The sequence below is a fragment of the Pan paniscus genome, chromosome 19 (assembly GCF_029289425.2).
Source record: "Pan paniscus chromosome 19, NHGRI_mPanPan1-v2.0_pri, whole genome shotgun sequence".
In the NCBI taxonomy this organism is placed as follows: domain Eukaryota; kingdom Metazoa; phylum Chordata; class Mammalia; order Primates; family Hominidae; genus Pan; species Pan paniscus.
Window position 1 is genome coordinate 8,805,937 of NC_073268.2, and position 27,563 is coordinate 8,833,499.

General features: G+C 49.4%; 1 long non-coding RNA gene across 1 annotated transcript; it reads right to left on the reverse strand.

The window, feature by feature from the left end:
* Positions 1-79: 79 nt before the first annotated feature.
* Positions 80-26,387, reverse strand: LOC117976401 (uncharacterized). The gene is made up of 3 exons (XR_004667073.3): positions 21,870-26,387; positions 17,686-17,766; positions 80-10,235 (listed from the first exon to the last, which is right to left on the reverse strand). It is a non-coding gene; the product is annotated as an uncharacterized LOC117976401 (long non-coding RNA).
* Positions 26,388-27,563: the final 1,176 nt, after the last annotated feature.

Consider the following 27,563-nt stretch of genomic DNA (forward strand, 5'->3'; position numbering starts at 1 on the left):
CCTTTTCCTTTTCCTTGGAACTTCTCATCTCTCCCTACACGCTTGCAAAAGTCCCCACTGCCTGGGGACCTCCCCCTCTGATGAACCTTTTCAGCCCCTCCTCGCCCTTGTTTGTATCAGCATTGGATCTCGTGCCTGCCTTTTATCTTTGTTTGCCCTTGTTCCACCTTTTTTTGTTTCTTTTCCTGTAGAGAGACAACGGCTTCTCCACCTCATCTCACTCCCTGAACCGGCAGGGGGCCATGAGCAAATGGAACAAATTTCAAATCCACCATCTTGGCCAGTGGCGGTGGCTCACACCTGTAATCCCAGCACTTTGGGAGGCCGAGGCAGGTGGATGACCTAAGGTCAGGATTTCAAGACCAGCCTGGCCAACATGATGAAATCCCGTCTCTACTAAAAATACAAAAATTAATCGGGTGTGGTGGCGGGTGCCTGTAATCTCAGCTACTCCCAAGGGAGGCTGAGGCAGGAGAATGGCTTGAACCCAAGAGGTGGAGGCTGCAGTGAGCAAAGATCACGCCATTGCGCTCCAGCCTGGGTGACAGAGCGAGAATCTGTCTCAAAAAAAAAAAAAAAAAATCCCCCCAAAAGACAAAAAAATCCACCATCTCAAAGTCATGCTCACTGCTGTTGCCCCCATCATCTCATGTTGCCCAGGCTCCTCTTGAACTCCTGGGCTCAAGCAGTCCACCCTCTCTGCCTCCCAAAGTGCTGGGATTACCAGCATGAGCCGCTGGGGATTCCACCTGTAGGGCAGCGGCGCAATTACTGCTCACTGCAGCCTGGACCCCCTGGAAGGAAGCCATCCCCCCTCCTCAGCCTGCGGAGTAGCTGGGACTACAGGCATGTGGCATCATGCCTGGCTAATTTTTGTATTTTTCGCAGAGATGGGGGTCTCACTGTTGCCCAGGATGCTCTGGAACTCCTGGGCTCAAGCAATCGGCCTGCCCTGGCCTCCCACTGTGCTGGGATTACCGGCGTGAGGCACTGCATTGGACTCCACTTTATTATAGTTACCAGTGAGACCTTCTGTTTCCCCTACTCTAAGAACCCCTCAAGTGCAGAGATTGTGTCTTTTTTCATTTTTGTATTCCGACACCTTCTCGCAGAGTGTGGTATAGAGATGACTGATAATTGTTGAAGGAAAGAAATGAACGAACGAACAAACAGACAGATGCATGAACCCCCTCCTTGCCTCCTGCTGGGCTCTCCTGTCTGAATCACTCCGGAATGGGGCACATTTGCTTCCCACACGTCAACTCCAAGAAAGAATTTCCTTTCTTGCCAAAGTCTGTGTTTACTCATTTTACTAATATTCCTCTTCCTTCTTTGTTTTTTCTTTTCCTTTTTTTTTTTTTTTTTTTTTTTTGAGACAGAATCTCACTCTGTCGTCCAGGCTGGAGGGCAGTGACGCGATCTCGGCTCACTACAAGCTCCGCCTCCCGGGTTCACGCCATTCTCCTGTCTCAGCCTCCCGAGTAGTTGGGACTACAGGCGCCCGCCACCACACCCGGCTAATTTTTTTGTATGTTTAGTAGAGACGGGGTTTCACCGTGTTAGCCAGGATGGTCTCGATCTCCTGACCTCGTGATCCACCCACCTCAACCTCCCAAAGTGCTGGGATTACGGCGTGACCCACCGCGCCCGGCCTCTTTCTTTCTTTCTAACTTGGTGTGCCACTGGCATGAATCATCCCAGTGTTTGTCTTCACGCCAGACGGCTATGGAGAAATGGATATATTTTTTGTTATTATTATTATTTTTTTTTTTTTTTTTGAGATAGAGTCTCACTCTGTCCCCCAGGCTGGAGTGCAATCCTCATTCACTGCAACCTCCGCCTCCCAGGTTCAAGTGACTCTCCTGCCTCAGCCTCCCGAGTGGCTAGGATTACAGGCACGTGACACCACACCCAGCTAATTTTTATATTTTTAGTAGAGACGGGGTTTCGCCATGTTGACCAGGCTGGTCTCGAACCCCTGACCTCAGGTGACCCGCCCACCTCGGCCTCCCAGAGTGCTGGGATTACAGGCGTGAGCCACCGTGCTCCACCCATGTGTTTTAAATACACTACTTTGGCCGGGTGCGGTGGCTCATGCCTGTAATCCCAGCACTTTGGAAGGCCGAGGCGGGCAGATCACCTGAGGTCAGGGGTTCCAGACCAGCCTGGCCAATATGTTGAAACCCCGTCTCTACTAAAAATACCAAAAATTAGCCGGGCGTAGTGGCAGACGCCTGTAATCCCAGCTACTCAGGAGGTTGAGACAGGAGAACTGCTTGAACCCGGGAGGCGGAGGTTGCAGTGAGCTGAGATTGTGCCACTGCACTCCGGCCTGGGCAACAAGAGCGAAACTCCGTCTCAAAAATAAATAAATAAATAATAAAAATAAAATGCGCTAACTTCCTATTCCCCAGTTTGAGTGATTTCTCAATCCTTCACCTAGCTCCTCAACCTGCTTTCTCTCCCACCTTCACTGCACACCCCAGGGCTCATCACAATCTCCTTTGTCCACTGAGAAGGACTGAGAAGCTTCCTATGCTTATCGCCAGCCCACGCCAGGGAGAGTCCATCAAAGGGAGTCCACGACATCTTGGCCTCTGTATACAGATTTCAGAATGGGAGAGGAAGCGCAGTCCAGAAGTGAGGGATGACCCCAGGCAACAGCATATTGATTGGAAACTGTTTCAGTATGTATATTTAAATGCACCAAGAAAAAGAAAACCACAGGTTACTAATACGCATCCATTTCTGAAAGTGCAAGTTCCCTGGGAGGACAGTTTCAAATCTGTCCTTTAATTAAAGCCGTGGTATGATTCTCTTTTGGCCCAAGGAAATTGTTACCAACACCACTAACTTTTTCCACAAGGACCAGTAGAGCTGGAAATGCAGCACACATCATCTTCTGTAAGCAGATCCCAGGAGCAGCCTGCATTGTCCCCAGCTGGTGGATAGCTCAAGCTTTATGACTTGGCTCTGGGTCCTCACGGGGACGGGGGTAGGCTGCTGACATTTATTGAGTCCACACCTCTAGCTGCCATACATTTTTTATCTCTTCTAATTCCTCACAGCAACCCTGTGAAGAAGGTATTATTGTCGCCGCTTCAGACAGACAGAAATGGAAGGTCAAAGAGGTTAGAAGCCACACAGCTCGTCTGCTGAATTTTTTTTTTTTTTTTTTTTTTTTTTTTTTTTGTTAAGAGACAGGGTAGGCCGGGCACAGTGGCTCATGCCTGTAATCCCAGCACTTTGGGAGGCCGAGGCAAGTGGATCACCTGAGGTCACGAGTTCGAGACCAGCCTGGCCAACATGGTGAAACCCCATCTCTACTAAAAATACAAAAATTAGCCGGGTGTGGTGGCAGGTGCCTGTAATCCCAGCTACTCGGGTGAGGTGGGAGGCTGAGGTAGGAGGAGCACTTGAACCCAGGAGGTGGAGGTTGCAGTGAGCAGAGATCGTGCCACCGTACTCCAGCCTGGGCGACAGAGTGAGACTCCATCTTGAAAAAAAAAAGAAAAGAAAAAGAGACAGGGTCTCACTCTGTCACCCAGGCTGGAGTGCAGTGGTGCTATCACAGCTCACTGCAGCCTCAACCTCCGGTACTCAAGCCATCCTTCCGCCTCAGCCTCCCAAGCGCACACCACCACACCCGGCTTTTTTTTTTCTTTTTTTTTTCTTTTTTTTTGTAGAGACAGGGTCTCCTTATGTTCCCCAGCCTGGTCTAGAAATCCTGGGCTCAAGCGATCTTCCTGCCTCAGCCTCCCAAAGTGTTGGGATTACAGGTGTGAGCCACCACGCCTGGCCTGCTGGATTCTAAATAGTGTTAGGATTACAGGTGTGAGCCACCACGCTCAGCCTGCTAGATTCTGTAGTCCTGCAGCTTTGTAAGAACTTGGTCCAGGTGCATCTGTCACTGGCATTTCTTTATTCAATAAATATTTGTTGAGCACCCACTAGGTCCCAGGGCCTGGCAAATTAAGTTTAAACTTTGTTTTTGGTTTATTTTTTTGAGACAGGGTCTCGCTCTGTCTCCCAGGCTGGAGTGCAGTGGCCGCAATCTCGGCTCACCGTAACCTCCGCCTCCCGGGTTCAGGTGATTCTCCTGCCTCAGCCTCCTGAGTAGCTGGGATTACAGGCATGCACCACCACGGCCAGCTAATTTTTGTATTTTTAGTAGAGACACGGTTTCACCATGTTGGTCAGGCTGGTCTCGAACTCCTGACCTTGTGATCCACCCGCCTCGGCCTCCCAAAGTGCTGGGATTACAGGTGTGAGCCACCGCATCCGGCCCCTTCCTAGAATCTTGTATGAAAGAATGTAGTCTTGGTGTTGGACTGTTGAAACAGCACAGTGTTTCTGAGTTCAACCTGCACTGTTGTGTATTTACATCTCCTTCCTTCCCTTCCCATACCCCAGGGTCGGAAATAGGCATTTTAACACACTAGGTGGAAACAGGCATTCAACCTTCATTCTAACGCTGTGACAAAAGTGTTATTATCATTATTTTGCAGATAAACAAGTGTGGTTTGATGAGATTAAGACAGTCATTCAGGGCCAGGCTTAGTGTCTGACGCCTGTAATCCCAGCACTTTGGGAGGCCGAGGCGGGCGGATCACCTGAGATCAGCAGTGAGACCAGCCTGGCCAACATGCTGAAACCCCATCTTCACTAAAAAAAAAAAAAAAATACAAAATACAAAACTCAAAAATCAGCTGGGCGGGGTGGCGGGTGCCTGTAATCCCATCTACTCAGGAGGCTGAGGCAGGAGAATTGATTGAACTCGGCAGGCCGTTGCAGTGAACCAAGATCGCACCATTGTACTGCAGCCTGGGCAACAAGAGCAAAACTCCGTCTCAACAAACATAAAAGATAGTCATTCAAGTTTGTGTAATTCATTCCTTTTTATTGTGGAAGAATATTCCATTGTATGAATATACCCCTATTTGTTTATTCTCCAGTTGATAGACATTGGAGTTGTCTCTGTGTGGACAAGTGTTTTCATTTATATTCCCCACAAAAAATACAGAAATGGGATTGCTGGGTCATAAGGAAACTGTATGTTTAACTTTTCTTTTTTCTGTTTTTTTTTTTTTAATTTTGAAACGAAGTCTCGCTGTTTCGCCCAGGCTGGACTGCAGTGGCGCTATCTTGGCTCATTCTGCCTCCCGGGTTCACGCCATTCTCCCGCCTCAGTCTCCCGAGTAGCTGGGAGTACAGGCGCCCGCCACTGTGACCGGCTAATTTTTTGTATTTTTTTAGTAGAGACAGGGTATCACTGTGTTAGCCAGGACGGTCTCGACCTCCTGACCTCGTGATCCGCCTGCCTTGGCCTCCTAAAGTGCTGAGATTACAGGTGTGAGCCACTGCGCCCGGCCAAAACTGTATGTTTAACTTTTAAAGATATTACCATACAATGTTTTCCAAAGTGTCTGTACTATTTTCCTTTTTTTTTTTTTTTAATTTTTTGTATTTTTAATAGAGACGGGGTTTCGCCATGTTGGCCAGGCTGGTCTGGAACCCCTGACCTCAGGTGATTCGCCTGCCTCGGCCTCCCAAACTGTTGGGATTACAGGGTAAGCCACCACGCCCAGCCTGTTTTCCATTATTAACAGCAATGTGTGTGCATCTCATTGTTCTATGTGCATGTCAACACTTAGTGTTGTAAGTTTTTTTTGCTTTAGCCACTTTAGTGGGTATATAATGCTATCTTGTTGTGGTTTAATTTGATTATTAATGATGTATAACATCTTTTCATGTACTTATTGACCATTTGCATATTTTCTTTTATGAAGTGTTTGTTTACATCTTTTGTCCATTTTTTATTGGATATCCTTTTAGAGTTGACTTGTAATAGTCATTTTTTTATTTTTATATTTTTTGAGACAAGGTCTTGAGGTCTGTTGCCCAGGCTGGTCTGGAACTCCTGGGCTCAAGTAATCTTCCCACCTCAGCCTCCCAAGTAGCTGGGACTACATGCCTGGCTATGGTTTTTTTTCTTTTTTGCAGAGACAGGGTCTCCCTATGTTTCCCAGGCTGGACTTGAACTGCTGGGCTTAAGTGATCCTCCCTCCTTGGCCTCCCAAAGTGTTGGGATTACAGACGTGAGCCAGTATGCTCTAGCTCTTTTTTTTTTTTTTTTTTTTGAGACAAGGTCTTGCTCTGTCACCTAGGCTGGAGTGCAGTGGTACCATCTCAGCTTGCTGCAACATCCGCTTCTGAGACTCAAGCGATCCTTCCACCTCGGCCTCTTGAGTAGCTAGGATTACAGGTACGTGCCACCACGCTCAGCTAATTTCTGTATTTTTTGTAGAGACCAGGTTTCACCATGTTGTTAGGCTGGTCTCAAACTGCTAGACTCAAGTGATCCACCTGCCTCAGCCTCCCAAAGTGCTAGGATTACAGGCCTAAGCCATTGCACCTGTCCTGTTTAGTTCTTTTCTTTTTTTTTTTTTTTTAGATGGAGTCTCACTCTGTTGCCCAGGCTGGAGTACAGTGGCACAATCTCGGCTCACTGCAAGCTCCGCCTCCCGGGTTCACGCCATTCTCCTGCCTCAGCCTCCCTAGTAGCTGGGACTACAGGCGCCCGTCACCACGCCTGGCTAATTTTTTTGTATTTTTTCAGTAGAGACGGGGTTTCACCATGTTAACAAGGTTGGTCTCGATCTCCTGACCTTGTGATCCACCCACTTCAGCCTCCCAAAGTGCTGGGATTACAGGCATGAGCCACCTAGCCGGCCATGGCCTGTCTAGTCCTTTATATTATTCATTCATGCTGTCTGATATATAAATATAGATAGATAGATAAATAGATAGACAGACAGACAGAGAGATAGAGAGATAGAGAGATAGATTTTTTTTTTGAGACAGATTCTACCTCTGTCGCCCAGGCTGGAGTGCAGTGGCGCCATCCTGGCTCACCGCAACCTCTGCCTCCCGGGTTCAAGCGATTCTCCTGCCTCACTCAGCCTCCTGAGTAGCTGGGATTACAGGTGTGTGCTACCACACCCGGCTAATTTTTGTATTTTTGGTAGAGATGGGGTTTCACCCTGTTGGCCAGGCTGGTCTGGAACTCCTGACCTCATGTGATCCGTCCACCTGGACCTCCCAAAGTGCTGGGATTACAGGTGTGAGCCACTGTGCCTGGCCGTGTCCAAGTTTTTGTGTGGACATGTTTTCCATTTTCTCTGTTTCTGCTTAGGAGCGAAATTGCTAGCTCATATGGTCACTCTGAATTTCGCTTATCAGAGAACAGTCCGACCGTTTCCAAAGCATCTACGTCATTTTACCTTCCCGGCGTATACGGGCTCCAACTGCTCCACATTCTTTCCCACACTAGTGTGCATTTTTTGTATCATAGCCACCCTAGTGCGTGTGATGTGGTATCTCATTGTGGTTTCTCTGGTTGTTGTTTCCTTCGGGGTTTTTTTTTTTTTCTTGAGATGGAGTGTTGCTCTGTCACCCAGGCTGGAGTGCAGTGCCTCAATCTCAGCTCACTGCAAACTCCACCTCCTGGGTTCAAGCGATTCTCCTGCCTCAGCCTCCTGAGTAGCTGGCATTACAGGCGACTGCCACCACGCCTGGCTAACTTTTGTATTTTTAGTGGAGACAGGGTTTCACCATGTTGGTCAGGCTGGTCTCAAACTCCTGACCTCGTGATCCGCCTGCCCTCAGCCTCCCAAAGTGCTGGAATGACAGGCGTGAGCCACTGCGCCCGGCCTTGTTTTGTTTTTGAGATAGGGTCTTGCTCTGTCGCCCAGGCTGGTGTGCAGTGGCACAGTTGCGGCTCACTGCTGCTTCAAGCACCAGTACTCAAGTGATCCTCCCACCTCAGCCTCCTGAGTAGCTAGGACCACAGGCGCATGCCACCGCACTCAGCTAATTATTTTTTTAACTGTCTTGTAGAGACGAGATCTCACTATGCTGCCGGGGCTGGTCTCAAAGTCTGGGCTCAATCTGTGTTCCCACCTCAGCCTCCCAAAGTGCTGGGATTACCGGTGTGAGCCACTGCACCCAGTCCTCTCAGCCTCCCAAAGTGCTGGGATTACCGGTGTGAGCCACCGCACCCAGCCCTCTCAGTCCTCTCAGCCTCCCAAAGTGCTGGGATTACCAGTGTGAGCCACCGCACCCAGCCCTCTCAGCCTCCCAAAGTGCTGGGATTACCGGCGTGAGCCACTGCACCCAGCCTCTTCATGGTTTTGATTCATTTGCCTTTCCCTAATAATTAATGATGAACACATATTCATGCTCTTGAAACCACCTTTCCAAAATGATGACTGAGACAGTGTTAGATCTAACTTGACCGACTCCGTCTTGCTTCTCACCTCCAAGCTGCCCTTGTTCACTCCCGGGCGTAGGCTGAACTAACTTTAGGAGAAACTTAGTTTATAGTTTATAGTTTAAACAAAGACGGTAACAGCCCTTTCCCAAAGCAGACCTCCTTCTTCCCTGGGGACTCGTCTGCTTTTGCAGGACTAACTTTAGCCCCAAGATTAGAAATTATGGTTTAGGAGTCATGCAGCTGGAGGCCAGAAGATTCTGACCCTCCTTAAACTGCTCCTAAGATCAGCGCTTGAGATATTTTGGAAACCCTGCACTTGATGGATCAGCTGACACCACCCACATCAATAAACTGGTTCCTCTGATCTTGCGGACCCCACCCAGGAACGACTGAGCTCAAGAAGACAGCTTTGACGCCCTGTGATTTCATCTCTGACCAATCAGCACTCCTGGCTCACTGGCTTCCCCCACACACCAAGTTATCCTTAAAAACTCTGTTCCCATTGGCCGGGCGCGGTGGCTCACGCCTGTAATCCCAGCACTTTGGGAGGCTGAGGCAGATGGATCACGAGGTCAGGAGATCGAGACCATCCTGGCTAACACGGTGAAATTTGCGCTCTACTAAAAATACAAAAAAATTAGCCAGACGTGGTGGTGGACGCCTGTAGTCCCAGCTATTCGGGAGGCTGAGGCAGGAGAATCGCTTGAACCCGGGAGGCAGAACTTGCAGTGAGACGAGATAGCGCCACTGCACTCCAGCCTGGGCAACAGAGCGAGACTCCGTCTCAAAAAACAAAAACAAAAACAAAAAAAACTCTACTCCCCAGTGCTCAGACTGACTAGAGTAATAATAGAACTCCAGTCACCCGCACAGCCGGCTCTGGGTGAATTACTCTTTCTCTATTGTGATCCCCTGTCTTGATGAAGCTGCCCTGTCTGGGCGGTGGGCAGGGTGAACCCCTTGGGCAGTTACATTCCCACTGGGCATCTATATATTTTCTTTAGAAAATTGTCCATTCAAATTCCTAACCCAATTTTTAGTTGCACTGTTTGCCTTTCTATTGTTGAGTTGTAAGAGTTTTCATATATTCTAGCTATCGGACCTTTTTTTTTTTTTTTTTTTGAGACAGAGTCTTGCTCTGTTGGCCAGGCTGGAGTGCAGTGGCACAATCTTGGCTCACTGCAGCCTCTGTCTCCTGGGTTCAAGCAATTCTCCTGCCTCAGCCTCCCAAGTAGCTGGGACTACAGGTGTGCGCCACCACACTGGGCTAATTTTTGTATTTTTAGTAGAGATGGAGTTTCACCATGTTTGTCAGGCTGGTCTCGAACTCCTGACCTCGTGATCTGCCCACCTTGGCCTCCCAAAGTGCTGGGATGACAGGCGTGAGCTACTGTGCCTGGTTTTTGTTGTTGTTTTTTGAGATGGAGTCTCACTCTGTTGCCCAGGCTGGAGTGCAATGGCTCAGTCTCGGCTCACTGAAACCTCCGCCTCCTGGGTTCAAGTGATTCTCTTCCCTCAGCCTCCTGAGTAGCTGGGATTACAGGCATGTGCCAACACACCTGGCTAATTTTTTGTATTTTTAGTAGAGACAGAGTTTCACCATTTTGGCCAGGCTGGTCTTGAACTCCTGACCTCGTGATCCACCTGCCTCAGCCTCCCAAAGTGCTGGGATTACAGGCGTGAGCCGCTGCGCCCGGCCCTCCTACCTTTTTTCCTGTTTTATTTATGTCTTTCACAGCATTGCTGTTTTGGAGGATTCCAGGCCAGTCGTCATGGAGAGTGTCCTGCGTAATCTGGACCCATCTGATGTTTCCCCGTAATTTGATCCAGGTTGAGCGTTTTGGCAGGTGCTGGTGTGTGCTTCACATGGCATCGTATCATGACGTTTTCTAATTACTGCAGAATGGGGTCTGTTTCCTCATCATGCTGCCAGGGCTCTGCCAATTCCACGCCTCTCTTTCTAGAAACAAGCAAGCAAAGGTCTCATGTGCAACTTCTGTTTTCCACATTTTCTAAATTACAAAAGCAATAAGGGCTTGTGAAAGAAAACCGGAAGAATCCAGAATTATATAAGATAAAAAATGAACATCTCGGCCGGGGTGACAGAGCGAGACTCCATCTCAAAAAAAAAAAAAAAAAAAATTAACATCTCTCTCGATTCTGGCACCTCTCCCTGGGGGAACTAGGTCCACTTTGGTGGTTCTCCAACTGGAACTTAAAGAGAAAGAGAGAGACAGAGAGAGACAGAGAGACTGACTGAGAGAGACTTGCTTTGGCTAATTTTTTATTTTTTGTAGAGACAAGGTCTTGCTATGTTGCCCAGGCTGGTCTCAAACCCCTTGCTTCAAGTGATCCTCCTGCTTCAGCATCCCAAAGTGCTGGGATTACAGATGTGAGCCACCACGCCCGGCCTCTTCTTTTTTTTTTTTGAGACGGAGTCTTGCTCTGCTGCCCAGGCCAAAGTGCAGTGGCGCAGTCTTGGCCAACATGGTGAAACCCCATCTCTACTAAAACTACAAAAATTAGCAGGGCCCAGTGGCAGGCACCTGTAATCCCAGCTACTCAGGAGGCTGAGACAAGAGAATCGCTTGAACCCTGGAGGCAGAGGTTGCACCACCGTGCCCGGCTAATTTTTTGAATTTTTAGTACAGACAGGGTTACACCTTGTTAGCCAGGATGGTCTCGTTCTATTTTAAACCAATCACTGCTGCCAGGGGCACTGCCGTAAGCCAACTAGCATCTATCCCTGGAGCTGAGGGCGCAGGTTAATTGCACCTAAACCACATGGCTGAGAACCTGGGAAGCGTTAATTTCCCCATCAGAAATCAGAGCCTTGTTGGCAAGAAAAAAGGAGCAGGCAAACAAAAATGTCTGTTCTGGGTTGACGTAAGGACCCTCACAGAACTCTCTGCGGGCGCGGTGGCTCATGCCTATAATCCCAGCGCTATGACAGGCCGAGGCAGGAGGATTGCTTGAGCCCAGGAGTTCCAGACCAGCACCTGTAGTGCCAGCTCCTCAGAAAGCTAAGGCAGGAGGATCATTTGAGCCCAGGAGTTTGAGGCTTTTTTTTTTTTTAGATGGAGTTTCGCTCTTGTTGCCCAGGCTGGAGTGCAACGGTGCGATCTCAGCTCACTGCAACCTCCGCCTCCCAGGTTCAAGCAATTCTCCTGCCTCAGTCTCCTAAGTAGCTGGGCATGTGCCACCATGCCCGGCTAAATACTAACTGCCCTTGAAGCATGGTGTCAATGTACCGCCCCACCAACAATGTCTGAGAGTGCTTGTTTTCTTATGCCCTGGCCCATGCAGTGTGATATCAAATTTTGGAATTTTACTAGTATAACACATGAAAATGATATATCAATATAGTTTTAATTTGCATTTATCTTATTATGACTGGCTTAAGAATGTTTTCATAATAAGAGCCATTTCTCTGTTTTCTGTGGAAATCTTTTTTTTTTTTTTTTCTCCCAAGACGCAGTCTCACTCCGTCGCCCAGGCTGGAGTGCAATGGTACGATCTCGGCTCACTGCAACCTCTGTCTCTCGGGTTCAAGCGATTCTACTGCCTCAGTCTCCCGAGCAGCTGTGATTACAGACGCCCACCACCACACCTGGCTAATTTTTGTATTTTTAGTAGAGACGGGGTTTTGCCATGTTGGCCAGGCTGGTCTCAAACTCCTGACCTCAAGTGATCCACCCACCTCGGCCTCCCAAATTGCTGGAATTAAAGGTGTGAGCCACCGCACCCGGCCCATCTGTTTAAGTCTTTTGCCCATTTTCCTCTTGGGCTGTTAATCTTTTTCTTATTCATTTGTAGGAATTCTTTAAATACCAGAGAACTTAGCTCTTTGCCTGTGATATGAGTTGAAAATATTTTTCCAAACTTGTCACTTATCATTTGACTTTGCTTATTGCATTAGTCCATTTTGTGCTGCTGTAACAGAATACCTGAGACTGGGACATGTATAACTAACAGAAATGCACAGTTCTGGAAAGCAAAAAGCAGCGACAGGCCTGGTGCCAGGTGAGGGCCTGATCTCTGCTTCCAAGACAGAGCCTTGTAAGTTCATCATCCAGGGAGAGGGAGCGTGTTACTTACAGGGCAGAGGGCGGAGAGGCAAGCAGCTACAGGTCCCCAGACATACCCTTTTATACAATGATGGCATTAATCCACTACAGATGAGGGCAAAGCCCTTTTATAAGATGATAGCGTTAAGCCTACACACAAGGGTGAAGCCCTCCTGGCCTAATCACCTCTTAAAAGTCCTACCTCCGAACACTGTTACAGGCCGGGTGCGGTGGCTCACGCCTGTAATCCCAGCACTTTGGGAGGCCAAGGTGGGCGGATCACCTGACGCCAGGAGTTCAAGACTAGCCTGACCAATACAGTGAAACCCCATCTGTACTAAAAATACAAAAATTAGCCAGACATGGTGGCGCACGCCTGTCATCCCAGCTACTCAGGAGGCTGAGGCAGGAGAATCACTTGAACCCAGGAGGTGGAGGTTGCAGTGAGCTGAGATCGTGCTATCGGACTTCAGCCTGGGCAACAGAGTGAGACTCCTCAAAAAAAAAAAAAAAAAAAACTGTTACAATGGCAATTAAATTTCAACATGAGTTGTGGAGGGAATAAACAATCAAACCGTGGAACTTTACAATTTCCCTGCAGACTTTTTTATTTAGCCAAATTTACCAATTTCTTTTTGGTGGATTTTTGATACTGTGATATGGTAAGAAAGGCCTTACTCTGCACTCATAAAATCATGTTTTTATATTTTCTTCTTTTGTTTTTTTGCATTTTAATCTTTGATCCAATTGGAATTTCTGCTCATATGCAGTAAGTATGGCTCTAACTTTGTTTTTCGATACAGCTATTTCAATACTACATATTAAGAAAGTAAACTAGGCAGGGTGTGGTGGCTCACACCTGTAAGCCCAGCATTCTGGGAGGCCAAGACAGGAGGACTTCCTGAGCCCAAGAATTCAAGACCAGCCTGGGCAACCCAGCGACATCTCAGTTTCTAATAAAATGAAAAATGATCTGGGCATGGTGCTGCACACCTGTAGTCCCAGCTACTCAGGAGGTTGAAGTGGGAGGATCGCTTGGGCCTAGGATGTCGAAGCTGCAGTGAGCTGTGATCATGCCACTGCACTCCAGCCTGGGTGACAGCGTAAAACCCTATCTCAAAAAAAAAAAAAAGCCAGGCACAGTGGCTCACATTTGTAATCCCAGCACTTTGGGAGGCCGAGGCGGGTGGATCACCTGAGGTCAGGAGCTCGAGACCAGCCTGGACAACATGGTGAAACTCCGTCTCTACTAAAAATACAAAAATCAGCCAAGCATGGTGGCGCGCGCCTGTAATCCCAGCTACTTGGGAGGCTGAGGCAGGAGAATCTCTTGAACTCGGGAGGCGGAGGCTGTGGTGAGCCAAGACCATTTCTCCACTGCCCTCTAGCCTGGGCGATGGAGTGAGACTGTCTCAAAAAAAAAGGACATCTTAGACCTTCATCAAATATTTCTGGAGAAAGTGATTCCGAGTGCTTTGCTCATCAATCTTCATTTCTTTTTTTTTTTTTTTTACTTTTTTTCCCCCTAAGATTTTTTATTTTATTTTATTTTATTTTATTTTATTTTTTGTATTTTTAGTAGAGACGGGGTTTCACCATGTTAGCCAGGATGGTCTTGATCTCCCGACCTCGTGATCCACCCGCCTCAGCCTCCCAAAGTGCTGGGATTACAGGCGTGAGCCACCGTGCCCAGCCCATCAATCTTCATTTCTAAAATCTCCAGTAACTGATCCTTATCTTGTTAACTCTTTGAGGCTTTGGATAGTGTTTTTGTTATTCTGTCCAGTATTTAAATTTCTCTTCAAGGAAAGAATTGTCCTAAATTATCTAATCCACTAGTACCAGAAGAGGAATTTCTGGGTTATTGTGGTAAAGTTTCATGTGATGAACCATCCTTGAATTCTCCCAGAATAAACACCACATGGTCATAACATGTTAATTTTATTTTATTATTTTTGTGTGTGTGTGAGACGGAGTTTCACTCTTGTTGCCCAGGCTGGAGTGCAATGGTGCAATCTCAGCTCACTGCAGCCTCCACCTCCTGGATTCAAGTGATTCTCCTGCTTCAGCCTCCCAAGTAGCTGGGATTACAGGCTTACGCTAATTTTTTGTATTTTTAGTAGAGATGGAGTTTCATCATGTTGGCCAGGCTGGTCCCTAACTCCTGACCTCAGATGATCCACCCGCCTCGGCCTCCCAAAGTGCTAGGATTACAGGTGTGAGCCACCATGCCCAGCCATGATATGTTAATTTAAATATGCAGGCCAGGGGTGGCGGCACACTCCCCTAGTCCCAGCTACTTGGGAGGCTGAGGTGAGAGGATCGCTTGAGCCTGGGAGGCAAAGGTTGCAGTGAGCCAAGATCACCTTGCTGTCCTCCAACCTGGGTGACAGAGTGAGACCTCATCTAAAAAAAAAAAAAATTAGGCTAGCCGGGCATGGTGGCTCACACCTGTAATCCCGGCTTTGGGAGGCCAAGGCGGGCAGATCACAAGATCAGGAGTTCAAGACCAGCCTGGCCAATATGGTAAAACCCCGTCTCTACTAATAATACAAAAATTAGCCAAGTGTGGTGGCACAGACTTGTAGTCTCAACTACTCAGGAGGCTGAGGCAGGAGAATCACTTGAACCTAGGAGGCAGAGGTTGCAGTGAGCCAAGATCTCGCCACTGCACTCCAGCCTGGGCGACACAGCGAGAGCGAGACTCCATCTCAAAAAAAAATTAGACTGGGCATGGTGACTCACACCTGTAATCCCAGCACTTTGAGAGGCTGAGGCGGGCAGATCACCTGAAGTCAGGAGTTCAAGACCAGCGTGGCCAAGATGGTGAAACCCCGTCTCTACTAAAAATACAAACATTAACAGGGTATGGTGGCGGGCGCCTGTAATCCCAGCTACATGGGAGGCTGAGGCAGAAGAATCACTTGAACCCAGGAGGTGGAGGTTGCAGTGAGCCGAGATCGTGCCACGGCACTCCAGCCTGGACAACAGAGCGAGACTCAGTCTCAAAAAAATAATAATAAAATAAAATAATAAATAAATAAATATGCTATATTCCGTTTACTAATATTGAATGTGTACCTTTTGCATTAATGTTAATGCCTGAGATATTTCTACATTTATATTTTTAGTGAAATCTTTTCTGGGTTTGGTACCAGTCTTGTGCTCATCCTTTTAAAAGATTTTGGAAGTTTTTCTTCTTTTCCTATAGTTTGGAACAATTTAAATAGCCCTGGTATTATCTTCTCTTGAAAGGTTTGGTAGAATTCCCATCTTTTTGTGTGTGTGTGTTTGAGACTGTATCTTGCATTGTCGCCCAGACTGGAGTACAGTGGCGTGATCTCCGCTCGCTGCAAGCTCCGCCTCCTGGATTTAAGCGATTCTCCTGCCTCAGCCTCCCAAGTGGCTGGGACTACTGGTGCCCGCCACCACGCCCGGCTAATTTTTGTATTTTTAGTAGAGACGGGGTTTTACCATATCAGCCAGGATGGTCTCGATCTCCTGACTTCGTGATCTACCTGCCTCGGCCTCCCAAAGTGCTGGGATTACAGGCGTGAGCCCCCGCGCCCGGCCCCTAGTGCAGTGGTTTTAACTGTGTTCATGGGGACCCTTGCTGGGGGCTGTGGAGGGAAGATCATGGGGACCCTCGCTGGGGGCTGTGGAGGGAAGATCATGGGGACCCTCGCTGGGGGCTGTGGAGGGAAGATCATGGGGACCCTCGCTGGGGGCTGTGGAGGGAAGATCATGGGGACCCTCGCTGGGGGCTGTGGAGGGGAAGAAAAGTCACGTGAACGACAGACGGAATTCCATTCCCTCCAGTGCACACAGCTGCCGCTGCAGCAATTATGTGCTTAAAAAATGACAAAACATGTAGTTGGAGTAGATTTTCAATAACATGAAATTACAAAAATTAAATTTTTGGTTTTTGTTGTTACTGGAGTAAAAAGCTTTAATGCCTTTTCTTGTATTTATTTCTTGCTCTAGCCTTTTTCAGAGACCAAAATTTGCGCATGGAATCACTTCCCAAACATGTATTCTGCCATCAGAGATCCAGAGCAATGAATCTAAGTTGCCTCAGGCTATCATGATAACCCTTTCTCTCATCCCCAAAGCTCATCGATAAAATTTGACATTTGCTCATCAGAAAACAATTCCCGATTCTGCGCTTCTTATCTGTGCTGTTCTCCCCCACAGGGAGAGGGTTGTACATCTTTGATTACTCCTAGAGTGGAGTAAATGGGATTGTTAAGCATAAGGATGAAGGCAAGATGGGGAGGCGGAGCATCAGATCCACACTCAGGTTTTGCAAAATCAAAACAAACAAACAATTCCCCAATAACAACAGAAGCCTCTAACTCTTTTTTTTTTTTTTTTTTTTTTTTTTTTGAGACAGAGTCTCGCTCTGTCTCCCAGGCTGGGTGCAGTGGCGCCATCTCGGCTCACTACAAGCTCCACCTTCCAGGTTCACCCCATTCTCCTGCCTCCGCCTCCCGAGTAGCTGGGACTACAGGCGTCCACCACCACGCCGGGCTAATTTTTTGTATATTTAGTAGACACAGTTTCACTGTGTTAGCCAGTATGGTCTCGATCTCCTGACCTCGTGATCCACCTGTCTCGGCCTCCCAAAGTGCTGGGATTACAGGTGTGAGTCACCGCGCCTGGCCAGAAGCCCCTAACTCTTTCAGAACAACGTGCTATTTATTAATAGGCTATTTTCTCATCTCCCCTTCTGGGAAAGCTCACTCAGAAAAACCCTAACACACAACCAGAAAGCCTCTGGTTACAAGTGACCTTTGCAAAGTGTCCTGTTTTCAAAGGAAGGGGCTTCAAAATAAGAGAAGATGGAAGACATCTGAATTGGAACTCACCCCCGCACCCCAACCCTGGAGAAGAGGGTGGGGATCAAGATCACTGCCGGCCAGGCACGATGGCTCACGCCTGTAATCCCAGCACTTTGGGAGGCCGAGACAGGTGGATCACGAGGTCAAGAGTTCGAGACCAGCCTGGCCAACATGTTGAAACCCCATCTCTACTAGAAATACAAAAATTAGCCGGGAGTGGGTGCACGCTGTAGTCCCAGCTACTCGGGAGGCTGAGGCACGAGAATCACTTGAACCCGGGAGGCGGAGGTTGCAGGGAGCTGAGATCTCGCTGTTGCACTCCAGCCTGGGCGACAGAGCAAGACTCCGTCTCAAAAAAAAGAGAGAGAGAGAGAATATTAGCCTCTCCTTGTTCCTCCAAAAGGCAGAAACTAAACCCCCAGAGGCAAATCTACCAAGGCTGACCCACTCCCCACCACACTGCCCTGCTCCAACCCCACCGCCCCTCAACCATCCTCCCTACCTTCCAGGGGAATTAGGAACGGAGCAGAACTCCATGGCAGCCAGTCTTGGTTACCCACTGATTTAATCTCTGATTCCCGCCCTGAGGAGAAAGAATATGAATTACTATAAACCCATCTGTTCCCTCTCTTTCTAAAAAGACAAGGACCCGGGGCTGGGTAATAATACTGTTGGCATTACGGGAGGTCTCTAGCTCACTGGTGTCTCCCTCCCCTCTTCCCCCAACAGCGCATAATTTGAAGATTTTCTTTTAAAAAAAAATGACTTTAACGCCCCCAACTAATGTTTTCCTAACAGTAATAATTATAAATTCCAAACAAAAACTTAGCGGCGTGTGTGTGTGTGCGTCTCTTCCAGGCTTTTCATTTCAATAGATCTGCTAATTAAAAGCTATAATTTAACACATAATGACCTAACCATCTCACTTTGAAATCAAACAAAAACCTACCACTAAAATGTTGGACTAGATAATGAATCCGGGTGCAATTCACACTCCTGCTGGGCCCAGGCTGGCCCCCTTCCAGCAACGGGCCTACGCCTGTGATTAGCAGAAATAGCTTTTCCAGCCATTTGGAGCAAACAGGGAGGATAAGTGAGCAATTTATGAGTCTAACAGTCTTCTTGGACCCACGCCCACTGCTGAAGGAGCAGGATGGAGCATTTATCCCTCCCCTGCCCTCGTTCATTGACACTTGGTCAATTTCATTTTCTCCCCGGCCCTCTTTGGCCCCTGGGGGAGAGAGTTATTTCTTTTTTTTCTTTTTTTTTGAGACGGAGTCTCGCTCTGTCACCCAAGCTGGAGTGCAGTGGTGCAATCTCGGCTCACTGCAAGCTCCGCCTCCCGGGTTCACGCCATTCTCCTGCCTCAGCCTCCCGAGTAGCTGGAACTACAGGTGCCTGCCATCATGCCCGGCTAATTTTTTGTATTTTTAGTAGAGACGGGATTTCACTGTGTTAGCCAGGATGGTCTCGATCTCCTGACCTCGTGATCCGCCCGCCTTGGCCTCCCAAAGCGCTAGGTTTACAGGTGTGAGCCACCGCGCCCGGCCCCTAAAGTTATTTCTTAATAACAAGCCGGAAGGATTTGTGAAAAGGAAAACTAGCAATGAAACCAGGTGAAGATGCCCACTGAATCCAGCATCCTAAATGTTTAATAAAATAATAAACGATGGGCTGGGTGCAGTGGCTTACGCCTGTAATCCCAGCACTTTGGGAGGCTGAGATAGAAGGATCACCTGAGGTTGGGAGTTTGAGACCAGCCTGGCCAACATGGTGAAATGCCGTCTCTACTAAAAATACAAAAATTAGCCGGGCATGTTGGAGGGCGCCTGTAATCCCAGATACTCAGGAGGCTGAGGCAGGAGAATGGCTATTTTTTTTTTTTTTTTTTTTTTTTTTTTTTTGAGATGCAGTCTCACTCTGTCGCCCAGGCTGGAGTGCAGTGGTGCGATCTCGGCTCACTGCAACCTCCGCCTCCCAGGTTCAAGCGATTCTCCTGCCTCAGCCTCCCGAGTAGCTCGGACTACAGGCGCGTGCCACCACATCCGGCTAATTTTTTTGTATTTTTAGTAGAGACAGGGTTTCAGCATGTTGGTCAGACTGGTCTCGAACCCCTGACCTCGTGATCCGCCCGCCTCGGCCTCCCAAAGTGCTGGGATTACAGGCTTGAGCCAGCGCGCCCGGCCGAGAATCGCTTGAACCCGGGAGGCGGAGGTTGCAGTGAGCCGAGATCGTGCCATTGCACTCTAGCCTGGCGACAGAGCAAGACTCTGTCTCAAAAAAAATTTTTTTAATGTAAAAAATAATGAATGATAAAAACAATGAAAGCAAGATTGTTTCCCACCTACCACGCCCCTTCCCTGAGCTGGGAATTGGGCACCTGTGCCAGGTTAAACATAGCCCGGTGTTCTGGAACCTTCCCCGCAGCCCCAGCTCACACCAGTCCGCTGAGAGGCTGCCCAGCTGCTGTACAGGAAATGCTCACGCTCCGTGGGAGGAGCCTTCAAACACCCACCCCTTCCTGGAGTCCCGGCGGGACGGGAGAACCGGGGACTCTGGGAAAGCGCTGCGGAGCGTCAAAGAGCTCCCCGTGGAGCTGAGGCAGGAAGACCGCGCACTGGCTGAGACCCCAGGAGCCCAGAGCTGGACCTGGCGCAGGCGCAGGGAGGAAGGCGCTTCTGGGTGTGCAGAGGTCACACGGCCACCCGAGGACCTCAGCCTAATCCTGCCTTGAAATCTTAAATCCCAATGTCCGCCGGGCGCGGTGGCTCACGCCTGTAATTCCAGCACTTTGGGAGGCCGAGACGGGCGGATCACAAGGTCAGGAGTTCGAGACCAGCCTGGCCAACGTGGCAAAACCCCGTCTCTACTAAAAATACAAAAAAAAAAAATAGCCAGGCGTGGTGGCAGGTGCCTGTAATCCCAGCTACTCGGGAGGCTGAGGCAGGAGAATGACGTGAACCCGGGAGGCGGAGCTTGCAGTGAGCCGAGATCGCGGCACTGCACTCCAGCCTGGGCGACAGAGCGAGAGTCCGTCTCAAAATAATAATAATACAAAAAAATTAGCCAGGCGTGTTGGCGGTCGCCTGTAATCCCAGCTACTTGGGAGGCTGAGGCAAGAGAACTGCTTGAGCCCAAGAGGCAGAGGTTGCAGTGAGCCGAGATTGCACCATTGCACTCCAGCCTGGGCGAGAAGAGCGAAACTCCATCTCAAAAATAAAATTAAATACGTAAATAATAAAGTTTTGCTAATCCCATTTAATGATGGTTTTCTTTTTTTTTTTTTTTTTTTTTGAGACGAGTCTTGCTCTGTCGCCCAGGCCAGAGTGCAGTGGCACGATCTCGGCTCGCTACAATCTCTGCCTCCCGAGTCATGCCATTCTCCTGCCTCAGCCTCCCGAGTAGCTGGGACTACAGGCGCCCGCCACCACGCCCAGCTAATTTTTTGTATTTTTAGTAGAGACGGGATTTCACCATGTTAGCCAGGACGGTCTCGATCTCCTGACCTCGTGATCTGCCCACTTTGGCCTCCCAAAGTGCTGGGATTACAGGCGTGAGCCACCGCACCCAGCCACGACGGTGCGTTTTTCAAAGGCTGCTATTTCATTGATGAACACATTGACTTACTCAATCCCAAATCTTGAGAGCAAAAGTATCAAATGTCAATTTTTTGTATCAGCAGCCTCTCCAGCAGTGACCTGAGACAGGCTTTCACAGCTGGGCTGCCAAGGATATGTCTATTAATTGATTTTGTAGAATCTGTGTCATCACTAATTGGGGATATTTGCATTTCAAAAGAGGCAGAGTTCAAGTTCAAGCCATTCTTCCTCTCCTTCTTTTGACTAAGAAGGGGCTCTTTAACGACAAATTCCACCTTGTTTATCTCTGCATCTTCCAAGCACCTCAAGGTCCTTATAAAGATTAAGGCGGGGTGGGGGGACGCGTGGTGCGTCACGCCTGTAATCCCAGCACTTTGGGAGGCCAAAGTGAGGGGATTGCTTGAGCCCAGGAGTTCAAGACCAGCCTGGGCAACGTGGTGAGCTCTGTCTTTACAAAACACACAAAAATTAGCCAGGCATGGTGGCAGGCGCCTGCAGTCCCAACTACTCATGAGGCTGAGGCGGGAGGGCTGCTTGAGCCAGGAGGCAGAGGTGACAGCTGTGATCACACCATTGCACTCTAGCCTGGGCGGCAGAGTCAGATCCTGTCTCAAAAAGAAAGAAAAAGGGCTAACACGGTGAAATCCCATCTCTACTAAAAACACAAAAATTAGCCGGGTATGGTGGCGGGCACCTGTAATCCCAGCTACTCAGGAGGCTGAGGCGGGAGAATCGCTTGAACCTGGGAGGCAGAGGTGGCATTGAGCCGAGGTGGCGCCACTGCACTCCAGCCTGGGTTTGGGCGACAGAGCAAGACTCCACCTCCAAAAAAAAAAAAGAAACAAAGAAAGAAAAAAAAAGATCAAGCCTTACAATCAAGATATACACATTAAATGGACTCTGACCATCCGTATTCCTTCAGACTCCTCACATTGCAAACAACAGCTTAAGTAACAGGTCAATACACTGCTTCAATAATAAAGAGGGTATTTTGGCCCATGTAACTGAAGAGTTTGGGGATAGATCTCTAGGTGTGGTGAGATCTAGCATTCAAACAATGTAACCAAGAGCCTGGTTTTTCTCTTACCACATTTCCCGGCTCTCTTTTCTTGTTGCAAATAGCTCCATTCTCCGACTTGTTCCCGTCTTCACGGTTGCCCGATGGACAGTCATTTCCCAGAGCTAGAGCCATGCTCATGTATGTCCAGCAGGTGTGAGTCTATTCAGTCAATTTCCACACAAGCAGGAGGTATTTCATTCCTGGCAGCTCCAGCAAAATTCTCTGGGTATCTTACTGGCTCTGACTGGCAACTGCCTGTCCCTGAACCATGTGCTGTGGCCAAGAGGGGAGTCTCCGACAGGCATAAGCCAATCCCATTCGAAGTGCTGAGGACAAAGGAATGGAGATGCTCCAACAGAAGTTTTTTTTTTTTTTTTTTTTTGACAGGGTCTCACTCTGTCGCCCAGGCTGGAGTGCAATGGCACAATCTCAGCTCACTGCAAGCTCCGCCTCCCGGGTTCAAGCGATTCTCCTGCCTCAGCCTCCCGAGTAGCTGGGGCTACAGGTGCCCACCACCACGCCCGGCTACTTTTTGTATTTTTAGTAGAGATGGGGTTTCACCATGTTGGTCAGGCTGGTCTTGAACTCCTGACCTCAGGTGATCCGCCCGCCTCGGCCTCCCAAAATTGCTGGGATTACAGGCGTGAGCCACCGCACCCGGCCAAGAGAGATCACTTTAGTGAGAGAACGGAGGGTGGACACCAGGAAAACAAGCAGAAATGGAAACCACATCGGCCAGCTCCTGGTGGGTGGAGGTGCTGGGTGGGAGCAGTTTCCTTCCTGGCTTCTCTCTCCGGCGCTCACTGCAGCAGCTTCAAGGGTGAGAGTTGGAGGCCACAGAGCCGGGGCCTATCCGGCTGTGTGTGTCGGTGGGGGTGGGGGGACAAAGGCTGACGCCCCATGCTCACCAGTCCACTCCTCGCCAAGCTTCCCTGGCTGCCCAGCACTTCCTTCTTCCTTTCCCTCACCTGCCAGACTCCTATCTCTGAGGCAGTTCTGATCTCTTTGATCATGTTCACCTGCCTCAATTTCATGCACATGAGGGAAATTTTTCTGATTCCTTGTAGGCCTGAAACCCCTTTTTAAATTCTACTTTTTTTTTTTTTTTTTTTGATGGAGTCTTGCTCTGTCATCCAGGCTGGAGTGCAGTGGCACGATCTTGGCTCCCTGCAATCTCCACCTCCCAGGTTCAAGCAATTCTCCTGCCTCAGCCTCCCAAGTAGCTGGGATTACAGGAATGCACCACCGAACCCGGCGAATTTTGTATTTTTAGCAGAGACGGGGTTTTGCCATGTTGGTCAGGCTGGTCTTGAACTCCTGACCTCAGGTGATCCACCCACCTCGGCCTCCCAAAGTGCTGGGATTACAGGCATGAGCCACCGCGTGCGGCCTATTTCTACTTTTTAGAGACTGGGTCTCGCTTTGTCGCCCAGGCTAGAGTGCAGTGACATGATCTTTGCTTACTGCAGCCTCAAACTCCTGGGCTCAAGGGATCCTCCCACCTCAGCCTCCTGAGTAGCTGGGACTACAGATGCATACCACCACCCCCAGCTAATTTTTAAATTTTTCGTAGAGACAGGGGGGTTTCTTAATAATAATGATATGACAATATTGATCCGTTAATTGTAATAAATGTACTACAGTAATGTGATATGTTAATAACAAGGAAATGGGTTCAGGATACATGGGGGACTCTTGGTATTCGCTTCTCACTTTTTCTGTACATCTTTTTTTTTTTTCTTTCTTTCTCTTTTGAGGCAAAGTTTCACTCTTGTCCCCCAGGCTGGATTGCAATGACACAGTCTCCACTGACTGCAACCTCCACCTCCTGGATTTATGTGATTCTCCTGCCTCAGCCTCCCAAGTAGCTGGGATTACAGGTGTGTGCCACCACATCTGGCTACTTTTTGTATTTTTAGTAAAGACAGGGTTTCACCATGTTGGCCAGGCTGGTCTCGAACTCCTGACCTCCGGTGATCCACCCACCTCAGGCTCCCAAAGTGCTGGGATTACAAGCAGGAGCCATTCGCTCGGCCTAGTTTTTCTGTACATCTAAAATCATTCTAAAAAATAACGTTCATTAAAGCATAAAAAATGGGTGGCCGGTCGCGGCGACTCACGTCTGTAATCCCAGCACTTTGGGAGGCGGAGGTGGGTGGATCACGAGGTCAGGAGTTCGAGACCAACTTGGCCAATGGGTGAAATCCCATCTCTACTGAAAATACAAAAAATTAGCCGGGCTTGGTGGCGCATGCCTGCAATCCCAGCTGCTCGGGAGGCTGAGGTGGAAGGATTGCTTGAGCCCAGGAGGTCGAGGCTGCAGTGAGCTGTGATTATGCTACTGCCTCCCAGCCTGAGTGACAGAATAAGACCCTGTCTCAAAAAGCAAAAACAAAAAACAAAAACACACCCCCCCAAAAAACCATGAAAGATCAAAAAGCAACTGGAGAGAGGGAATAATAGCTAGCGGCTCAAAGTGTACCTTCTCTGAGGGTGGGAGTGGAGATGCTTCCCCCACCACCCCAGCAGCAGGGTTATCTTCAGACAGCAGGACGTGCAAATGGGTGCAGACAGATCTCTTTGTGGGCCCAGGCAGGAAGCTGAGGGTTCACACCTGATGGCATCAGTTTTTCCTCTGAGACAGGAGAGGTGGGCTATGTGCAATGAAACTGTGGCTTGTACGTGATGAAGACCTGAAGGTCCTCCAAGAGAAGTGCAGGAGGAACCTGACCAGCGCAAAAGAGCAGCTTCCTCTCCCAGCACAGATGACAAGAGAGAAAACTTCAGTTTTTGCAGGGGCAGCCCCAGGTGGATAGCACCAAGCAGCAGGGCCTTAGCCCAACAAGAGGCCTGAATTGAGCGCTTCATGGGGTTCAACTTTTTTTTTTTTTTTTTTTTTTGAGACGATGGAGTCTTGCTCTGTCGCCCAGGCTGGAGTGCAGTGATGTGATCTGGGCTCACTGCAACCTCCACCTCCCAGGTTCAAGCGATTCTCCTGCCTCAGGCTCCCAAGTGGCTGGGATTACAGGAGCCCGCCACCACGCCCGGCTAATTTTTGTATTTTTGGTAGCGACGGGGTTTCGCCATGTTGGCCAGGCTGGTCTCGAACTCCTGACCTCAAGAGATCCGCCCGCCCTGGCCTCCCAAAGTGCTGGGATTACAGGTGTGAGCCACCGCGCCCGGCCTGGAGTTCCACTTTCTGACCAGAAGAGGGCGCCGGGAGTCCACTTTTGTTCTTCACGCCCCACGTTTCTCTTTCCAAAGTTGCTAAGGTTTGGAGTCTAGGAGTAAAAAGTTCCCTTCTGAGTCCGCCACAATGATGGCCGGGGGTGGTGGGAGGGTCGGCGATGGTTTTGTTCCTTTACTTGTTCACCCCGGTGGGGAGCCGGGGAGCAGAGTGTGGGAACTGGGTGGAGATGTCTGCGGAACGGTCACCCGGACACGGGAACACGGCTCTGAACGTCGGGAGAGAAGCTGCAGCTGGAAAGAGACATTTGACCTTTAAGGGATTGTCGGAAGAAGAGGAGCCGATCAAAAGGGACAGAAAAGGAGTGAGTGGGGAGAGATGCCAAAGAGAGGAGCCCAGTTCCCGCCGGGCACGCGGTTCAACCTGTCGTCCCAGCGCTTTGCCAGGCGAGGCGGGCGGAGTTCGAGACCAGCCTGGCCCACAAAATGAGACCCAACCCACCCCCATCTCTACAAAAATAAAATACAAAAATAAATTAGCCGGGCGTAGTGGCGGGCGCCTGTAGTCCCAGCTGCTCGGGGGGCTGAGGCAGGAGAATGGCGTGAACCCGGGAGGCGGAGCCTGCAGTGAGCCGAGATCGCGCCGCTGCACTCCAGCCTGGGCGACAGAGCGAGACTCCGTCTCAAAAAAAAATTAAATAAATAAAGTAATTGAGAACGGAAGCTTTGCAGTCAGGGGAAACTTACTGAGACTCAGTTTTCTCATCTGAAAACAGGGCGACGGATAACAACGACCGTGAAGAATCCCCCAACGCGGGCGCCCCAGCTCAGAGCCCGACCCTGGGATGCGAGGGAAGCGCCAGGAGCGGGGTCCGCAGCCTCGGCCCCTCCCGCGACCCCCACTTGCGGCGGGATTCAGGCGGCGGCGACCCCCGGGTCCCTCCCCCGGGTCCCTCCCCTGGGGCGCCTCCCGACGCGTCCCGGCCCCGGTCTTAGCTCATAAATCTCCTTCACACAGAGGCCCATAAATCAGGGGCGGTGGAGGGACCCCCCAGCTCCCCGCCCCCGCCCCACTCCTGGAGAGGCGGGGGGGGGGGCGCAGGAAGCCCCTGGGATGGGGGCCGCGGCTTGTTAATTACAGGTCGCGGGGCCTGATTTATGGGGGGCGGGCCGCGTGCTGCGCGGGGGCTGGGCATGTCTGGGGGAGCCCGGACGGGCTCCTAAGTTCTCAGGGCCTTGTTGAAATGACAGTCTGGAGCGTAATCAACCGTAACATGTTCCTATGTAAATAAAATATAAACGTAATAATACGCATGGCTAAGGCAATGGAGAGACTGTGTGCCCAGCTGTGCTAAACGCTGTATCAACTCTCCAAATAGTTACTGAATGCCTATTGGGTGCCAGGAATCTTGCGTGTATATATATTCTCTCCCGAACCTCCCCAGGCAGCTCTGAAAGTTAGTCCTTATGGTTCCCATTTTGCAGATGGAGAAATGAAAAGAGAAGTGATCGACTTGTCCAAGTTCCCTTGATTAATAAGTAGTGGGTTCAGGAATCATACACCTCGTCTCTGTCCTCCAAGCTTAACCTGCTTGGACTAGGTTATCCTACCACCTGCTTTGCTGTCTTCCTGCTCTACCCATGAGCTGTGTGACCTTGAGCAAGCGTCTTAGCCTCTCTGAGCCTCAGTTCCCCTCACTGATAAAAGAGCATTCTGCCCTATCTACCTCACAAGGAGTTAGGAGTATCCAATTTAAAGGGAGTTTATGAAAGTGCTTTAAAAATTCTCTCTAAAGTTCTGTATGAGGCTGGGTGAGGTGGCTCACGCCTGTAGTCCCAGCACTTTGGGAGGCTGAGGCAGGCAGATCACTTGAGGTCAGGAGTTTGAGACCAGCCTGGGCAACATGGTGAAAACCCATCTCTACTAAAAATACAAAAATTAGCTGGGCATGGTGGCATACGCCTGTAGTCCCAGCTACTTGGGAGGCTGAGGCAGGAGAATCGCTTGAACCGGGGAGGTGGAGGTTGCAGTGACCGAGATCACGCCATTACAATCCAGCCTGGGGAAAAAAAAATTCTGTATGAAAGAGTATTAGGCCGGGCGCAGTGGCTCATGCCTGTAATCCCAGCACTTTGGGAAGCCGAGGTGGGAGGATCACGAGGTCAGGAGTTCGAGACCAGCTTGACCAACATGGTGAAACCCTGTCCCTCCTAAAAATACAAAAATGAGCCAGGTGTGGTAGCGTATGACTGTAATCCCAGTTACTCAGGAGGCTGAGGCAGGAGAATCACTTGAACCCGGGAGGCGGAGGTTGCAGTGAACCGGGATCTCGACACTGCACTCCAGCCTGGGCCACAGAGCGAGACACCAACTCAAAAAAAAAAAAAAAAAGAGTATTAGTTTAAGGTGACTTTAGGTACTGTAATGGATAAATCCCCAAATCTCAGTGGCTTAAACATGAACATTTATTTCCTGCTCATGGAATCATTCATGTGGTGTCTCTGGTCAGGCGGTATTCCTGGGCAGCTCTCCCC